The sequence below is a fragment of the Durio zibethinus genome, chromosome 7, assembly GCF_047325235.1.
Source record: "Durio zibethinus cultivar Kanyao isolate XHJ-2024 chromosome 7, ASM4732523v1, whole genome shotgun sequence".
Lineage (NCBI taxonomy): Eukaryota > Viridiplantae > Streptophyta > Magnoliopsida > Malvales > Malvaceae > Durio > Durio zibethinus.
In genome coordinates this window covers 13,143,785-13,152,020 of record NC_143168.1, presented here as the reverse complement: position 1 = coordinate 13,152,020, position 8,236 = coordinate 13,143,785, and the positions used below count along the sequence as shown (strand labels likewise).

The 8,236-nt window shown below is 25.4% G+C and overlaps 1 pseudogene; it reads left to right on the top strand.

Moving 5' to 3' along the window:
- The first annotated feature begins 627 nt into the window (after positions 1 to 627).
- On the top strand, positions 628 to 7,759 carry LOC111277995 (uncharacterized protein At5g08430-like; annotated as a pseudogene).
- The last annotated feature ends 477 nt before the right edge of the window (positions 7,760 to 8,236 follow it).

The following is an 8,236-nucleotide window of genomic DNA, read 5'->3' as shown; positions in this document are numbered from 1 at the left end:
TTATAGCTTTTTGTTTACAAAAAACAATCACTCTTCTATTGTATATACTTGAATTAAATCATTCTTATTTTTAAGTATCGACTACATGTTTGTGCACATTTTGATTTTATACATAATAATACTTTGCTTTACTTGTCTATAGTCATTTTTGCATTAACATTTTCTTACAGAATATTTACATATAATCTCTTGTATGACCAGTTTATCATACATCAGTTTCAATATTACTATTTCTACCTATTTTATGTAATCATTTAGTGGACTTATTCTCTTATAATTGTCCAACACCTGTTACTAATTAAATGATTTTCATGTCCAATACTATTTTGTATATGTTGGGAATCATGTTGCAATTAGAATTGAATCAGCACAAAGCTTGTTAACTTTTAGCATGAGCAACCTATTTATTAAAGGATTGAATAACTCAAAATATAACAGCTTCAACATAAGTAAAGACTTTACCACTTTGTTCATGCTTATTACTAAATATGGCTATCTTTTGCACCAGTTGCAAGGCATGGTAAATGTTTAGGATAATCAAGCATATGCCTTTTTATTCATTGAAAATGAATACACTTCATTTTAAAGCTTTTTTTTTTGTACATGTCTAATTAAAGAATTTTAAATTGTGAAAGTTAGCATTAAATATGAATGAAAATGCAACACCAGTGTTTTGGTTTGAAGAACACAATAGGAAGCCACTTAATTTTGTTACTTTGAAAAAAATGTCAAATCAATGAAACTGAAGTTTTTCTGTTGGGGATCAAAATCACTCATTAAATTTCTTAAATCTATTGGTAAAAACATTACCAAACCAATCTCTTAACATGATGTTATTAACATTATAGGCAAATATGTTAATGACAATAACCTTCTTCACCTAACATAAAAAAAAAAAAAAAATTGTGATGAGAGGCTTTATTTTAGTTTGAAAAAAAAAATAAACTGAATCAAAGCCTCCGACTTGCTTAAGACATATTATGCTAAAAACCAAGATGGGATGATGATCTTTTTTTAGTTCAAAAGAGAAAAATCTTTGGGAAGAACAAAAAAGTTTAAGTTTGGAAAGAAAAATTTATCAAAAGAAAAAGATTTTGAAACATCAAAAAACTATTTCGTTACTATAATTTCAAATAATGTTAAGTTGGTTTATTTGAAATAGAGTTTAGTTCAGAATTTTTTAAAAGATTTTGAAAGTTGTGAAGCTAAAATGGTATGTAGTTTTGTAAAGATCAAATCAGACCCCAATAACTTCTTTCAAAAAACTCTCATAAGCCTGTGCTAGTTAAAGGTAATTTGCTGTTAAATTATGAAATTAGCAATTATTTACTTGAAATTGCACTCATTTTAGGTGTGAAGTATTGCTTTTATTCTTATCATATTGTATATTTTTGTGGTAGTCTAAGTAATAGAAACAAGAATAAAGCAACAACATATAAACTAGAAATAAAAAATAAATTATATTAGAGGTAGATTAAGGGATTTGTAATTTAATGAGTTAGATGTTTCTACAAATAAATAGCTTTATGCATTATTTTAAATTACTTTTTTTGTTTAGTATAGCAATTGAAAAGCCTAGTCCTTGATTACAAATAATTTCTATTTAATTTTTAACACATAAGATAACTATAAGTAAATTTTAAGAATATTATTGTTGTTGACTTGATGTTGAAGCAAAAAAGTTAACGAAATAACTAGAAATGTTATTGATCTTAGTAGACTAGTGACTTTTTATCTTTAGCAAGCTTCTTAGATGCTTTTATGTCAATCTATTAAGGCTAGGAATAACTTGACTCTAGAAAAAAAAGTTTTGACAACTTAAATATGTAATTTTTTTGGATGATTGCAAGCTTATCTTTAGCATTCTTCATATTTTTACTAACTCACTCTAGATGGCTATGCTTATACTGATTTTCATACTTTTTGTCCGTAACATCTAAAACATCTCTAATGATAACAGTATTTACTCGTGATAATTACATATTTGATGTTAAAATGATACATTTTTCTTAATAATAACTAGATATAGAGTTCATCCGTAAAACTATTTTAAATATAATTAAAGTCAATATTTTTTAGGAGTTGAAGTGTTTGAAACTTTTTATTTTTACTTTTAATGTTGTGATTAGGTCTTATTGGAAGTAAAGTGATTAGTATTGTTCACAAGTTGGAATTTGAATTGGTTTATATGTGTACCATATAAATCTAATGGACTTAAGTGAAAGGGAAAATGCTATTAATTTTTAGTTATATAAAGGTATTGTTTATAACTATTAAGCAAGTGATATGAGAATTTTATCATATTCAAATAGTTTTTAAGTGTGCCAACAAAAATTCTAGTCTTATATATATATTTTTTTATGATCAATTGGTGATTCGGTTTGGGAAAAAAAATTATATAAAGAAATGTGATTCTTATATTATGGACTATAATATAAGAAATATGAACTAAAAGCTATTTTTTAGTAACTTTGATGACTTATACTTTTTATAAAACTATTTTCTATAATGCTTTAAGGCAAACAATTGGCACATAGTTAATACAATTATCAAATGGACTTTTCTAATGTTAATCCTTTATTGTTAATATATGTAGAACTTATGTTGTTTGTTATATCATGTGACTATATTTTATGTTAGTTATGCAATATGTTCTTATATATTTTAAATAGTTAATTTATAGTGTTAGCATTCTTGTCGTCCAGGGTTAAAGAAAGCCTCTGAGAACAATGATAATACAAACATTCTTTTTCAGGTTTCAAATTTTGTGAAAAATGTTAACATTTTCATTCTTTCCGATGATAATTTCTCTCAGGTAATTAGTATAGCAACATTTTTGCTATTTCATTCTAATAGTACTCAATTTTGACATATTTCAATACTAAGCTGAAATTGTTACCATCTTTCAAATTTTGGATGCATTTAATATAGAAATTTGAATAATTTTGATAAATTGTTACTAATCCTTTATACTTTATTACTAAAACAAAATTTAAAATATTGTTGATAGTTGCTTGATGAAGAAATCACTAAATTTTGTTAAGATAAAATGCAAAATAATAGAGAAATGATTCATTTAGATAGATTTCACTTTGCCTATGCGACACTAAATTGGAGATTAGATATAAGCCAGCTTCTTTAATGATTACTGATTCTAATAATATCGGCATCTTATTATTCAAAACTTTTTGAATGTTGTTTAGACAAACAAAATAAAACATTCTCTTTATGATAGTGTTAGATCTTAGATCAGCTAATCATTTACTTTTCATTTTTATTTAAAGTCCTTTGAGGATCATATGTTTTATATTTAGAGCACATGTGCCTTAGATGTTCCAAAGAATGTATAGTTAAAGTTATAAAGCTTAAGATTAGTATAACAGTCGGATATAGTGTGGGAAAAATCTTAATTTGTTTTGGTAACAAACTACTATTTGCATTGGAATATATATTAGGATGATGTGGATATTTTAATATTTTTGTTAATGTTTTGCTGAAAAAATGTGAGGATTTACATAAGAGAATAAAAAATGGCTAGTTAAAAAAACTAACTGTCGTAAAGTCTTGTACTATTTGCATAATCCATAATGTTACATTCTTGTTGAATAAGGGTATTGTTCTTTGTTTATGAAACAACTTATATTTTTTAAGGTTATGTTTTTGAATAATTTATATTGTCCATCTTTTAATTTTAAATGGATGGAGGTAAATTAGAAATACATACGATGCAGTGTTAAGTAGAACATCAAAACTTAAAATATTTTTTATAAAGTATAGGGCTAATTTTAGAGTCTTGTTGTGAAATTGTTAGAGATGTAGTATTATTTGAATAGATACTAGATGTTTATGCCAAGTTGACTTCTTAAGATATAAGTAAATCATTTACTGCTATCATCTTTAGGGAAAAAAAGATAAAAGTGTAAGATTTGTGATTGATTTTTTATGCAGTGCCTAAAAAATAAAGGTGTTTTATCTTGCTTGTCTTGGAATATTGTGCAATAAGTTTGGGTTCCATAAAACTGAAATTATGCAATAAACATTTTTTCAGCATATAAAAAAATTTTTAGATTTAGTTGTGTTACATAGGTCATTCTATAAGTAAAAAAGTATGCTAAAGAGGCCTATTATTGTAAGCTCACACTATTTTGTATAATCTATAATATTACATTTTAGTTGAAAAAGAAAATTATTCTTTATTTATTTAACAATCTATGTTATTTAGAGCTATATTAGGTAGCTCGAACCATCTATATTATTTATATTTTTTAACTCACCTTTGATAAATGGGTGAAGGTAAAGTAAAAACTACATAAGATAAAGCGTTAAGCATAACTTAAAAACTTAAATGTCTTTATAAAATATAGTGCTTATTCTAAAGTCTTATTTTGAAATTGTTAGGGATGTAATATTGTTTTAATATAAAATTTGTTGAGGTACAAATCATTTATTATTATCATCTTTACCAAAACAAAAAAGGAAACAATGTAAGATTTTATGATTGATTTTTATGTAGTGTCTAAAGAATTAAGGTAATTGTCTTACTTGTCTTGGAATGTTGTGCAATAAATTTGGATTCCATAAAATTGAAATCATTCAATGAATTTTTTGTTAGTATATAAGGATGATCTTTATGGTTGTTCTTAGGTTTAGTCTAGTTAAATTGGTTCTTTTATAAATAGGAGGTAAACTGAACTCAATGATTGATTTGTAAGTTATGTTGCATTTTATTGAATTTTTGAGTGTTTATGAAAACTAGTATCTTGTCTAGTAGAAGAATCTTTCTCTATATTTAAGTTCCTAAAATTAAAACTATTGTTGAAAATTGAGGTTATCAAAGGTTTCAAGCAATTAAATGCTTATAAATAAAAGATGAAATAAATAGATTCTACATGGTAAAAGCCTTTTTATTGTTGACCTAATCATATTGTTGGTATAAGACAACTAAAAAGTTTGCTGTAGAGTTAAGGTTTAAAGAGAAAACTAAAAATTTAACAAGTTATATTGATAATATCCTGTCAGTTTAAGCTATACCTGGAATACTAATTAAAGTTTTTAAGTTTAATTTTGATAGTTAATTGATTAAGTTGCAATCATGATTGAAAAAAAAAGTCACGTAAGGTTTTATGGATGCAAAATGAACTAGTTTCAAATATGAAATTATAGTGCAAACCGTGGTTCATATTTCATTATACTAATTTGCCCATCAGTATATTTGTTGGATACATGTTATGTTTACTACTGGCAAATGATTTAAAACCAAAACTAATCTGGTTGTTATTGCTTAACCATTAAGTACTATGAGTTCTGGCCTTGTTTAATTGCTAGACTCTCTTTCAAGACTAAAAACCTCAAGTAAATGACCCATTTATTAAGCCAAAGGATATTGGCTTGGGCTAATTTTTATGATCAGATGGGTCTGGTTTGATTCTTACTTAGATATGTAAACCCAAAAAAAGAATTATGGTGTGCCAATCCTTAGTAGTTTAATAGAAAAATATTAATGAGGCACTGATGATGTCTCATAAAGCTAAATTCTCATAGTTTCACGACATTATACTAATCATTAAGTAAGCTATATATTTCAATAGCTTTCTATATGATATTTTTATTAAATTTTAAAATATATATTTTATGTATACTCTCTTGTGTTCGATTTTTACAAGCCAACAAAACTAGTGAAGTTACTATTGCAAATTTTTATTGGCTTATGTTTGGTTACACTTAATATTTGATACCCATTTCTTATGTATTTTCCTCTACCCTTCAATCCCTATTTTACCCATTGATTTTGCTTTATTTTGTTTTTAGTTTTTATTCCACTCATCTTTCCTTTTTTTTTTTTTTTAACTATTAACTTTTTCAAATATCAAAATTATTTTAAATTGTTGATAGGTGAAATTTGAAGCGAATGCTTAAATTTTACATACAAATATAACTAAGCATGTATGTATTCTTATTCACACCATCTTAGCTATGATAGAATAATTAAATATTCTATTCTCTTGTTATTGGTGTTTTGTAGTGTCAATTGATGGCCAAGTTTCTTTTACCATCAGTTACTTGTTTTTAGGTGTTGTTTGATAAAATGAAAAATTAAGTGTTGAATATTTAGTTTTGAGAAATCTATTTAATTTATACCATAAAAATTGTTTTGGCATGTTACTAAAAGTTAAGTATTGAGTAGATTTTTTATTGAATTTTTTTCTAAAAAGATACCTATGATTTTATTGGCAATTACATTAAAAAGGTAAAAAAAAAAGAAAGAATATAAGATTAATGTAATTAAATGATAATAATTTTCTTAAATAAAATTGTTGAATACGTTAAAAGTAGGTTTTAACTACTCTAACATTTTCAACACTTTTTTCATGAAGGCCTTCTATTGAGCTTCTAAAATAGGTTATCAAACACGTTAAAATAATTTTAAATGAAAATTTTAATTTTTGATAATTTGAAAATCTTCGATGTTTTATCGAATAACACTTTAATGCCTTTCCATTTCAAGCTTTTAGTTGAACTAGAGATGACAAAAAAAATTCAAATTATTTGAAGTTGTAAATTTACTATCTAAATAGTTGTTGTATCAAAGAAATGCTATTTACCTTATGTTTTCTATATACTTGTGACTTATAGACCTAAATTATACATGTTGACACTATTATGTGCTTATGATTCTTTACTTTTTCTTTTAATGGCTTGCAATGGAACTTACCTTGTTACCAAAGCTTATTGATCGTGCCAATGAAAAGGGATGGCATGATGAATATTCTTTTAAAATATCTGTTGATTACATGCCTAGACATATATTATGGTGCTCACTAATTGCATTTTAGGTATTATGACTAAATAATAAAATGCAATGGTTAAATGTTAATAATTTTATTACTTTTGAACCTATTCTTTCAACATTTATTATTGAATGAATTTGTTGAATTAGCTAGCAAACCTAACATTTCGTGTTAAGTTTATTTAAAATAATTAACTGTTGAGAATTTTTTCATCCCATATATAGCTTTACTATGTTTATAATGGTAGTTATTCAGGAGACATTACAAAGTTGTAAAGCTCGCATATCTCCCCTACTTTTGCCTTTATCAATTAATGATTTTGTATTTTAATGTGAAGAAATCCATGTGGTGTTTGCCTTTATGCCTTTATGTGGTTCTTTAGTAAAACAACTCATAATGGTTTTTTTTAGTTTTTTAGACTAGTCTTCCATTAAACTTGTGCTTTTGTATGCGTATTGTATACATCAATATTCTCTTAAAATATGAAGCTTAGACTTTATAATTTTGAGGTTGATGCACTTTTGCATCGAAGCTATTTGTCATAATTTAACATTCAAAAGTTGATAATAAACATTTTTTTTTCAGCAACCAAGTCTATTGGAGCTTGTCAAACCTTGTGCAAGATAAAGCATTTCCATTAAGCATAATTTTCTTCTTAACTTGCTTTAACTCTTACAATATTTGAATACATGGAGAGAAGAGAACTGCTTCAAACTCCAGATGAATAGTTAAGACTGCTGCTTGAAGTTCCAAATGTTATTGTAGATGAAATAAAACTTGAAACTACACTGCAAGATAATAACCATGAAAATGATAGCTCGCAAATATCGATAGTCAAAGGAACTTTAAAAATTCCTAATAATCTAGCTTCTAATGGAAAATCATCAACCTTGGTGCCTTTTACTACAAATTTTGGTACATCAACTTTTGTTCATTTTATTTCTCTAAAATTGCTCTTGAAGTTCTTTTAATCTTATTGTGCATATTTTAATGCTTTTATCTACCTTTTTGGGGTATACTAGATTTTAATCTATACAATGCATGGGATACATAATTAAAGCTAATGAATTTGTGAAATAAATAGATACTCTTTCTCTTATTCTTGTTTATATTATTGCACTTTTTCCTTTATGCTATTTTTAGATAAACATTAATAAAAAAAGGAAAGGAAAGTGAATGAAAGAAAAAAAAAAAAGGTTTTTTAAAGGAAAGGAAATGATACATTTACATCCCGTTTGAATAGGTAAAATTATGAAAGAAAAGGAAAGAAATTCTAACAAACATTGTTTGCTTAAAGAGTGGAAAGGAAAAAAATGATTTATTATAATATTTTTTCAATCATATCCCTTTTAAATAAAATTATTTTTATATATTAAAGAAATATAAAAGATTTTTTTTTCAAAATTGAAAACTAAAAATAGCATTTAGTTGATATATATAGTTAATCA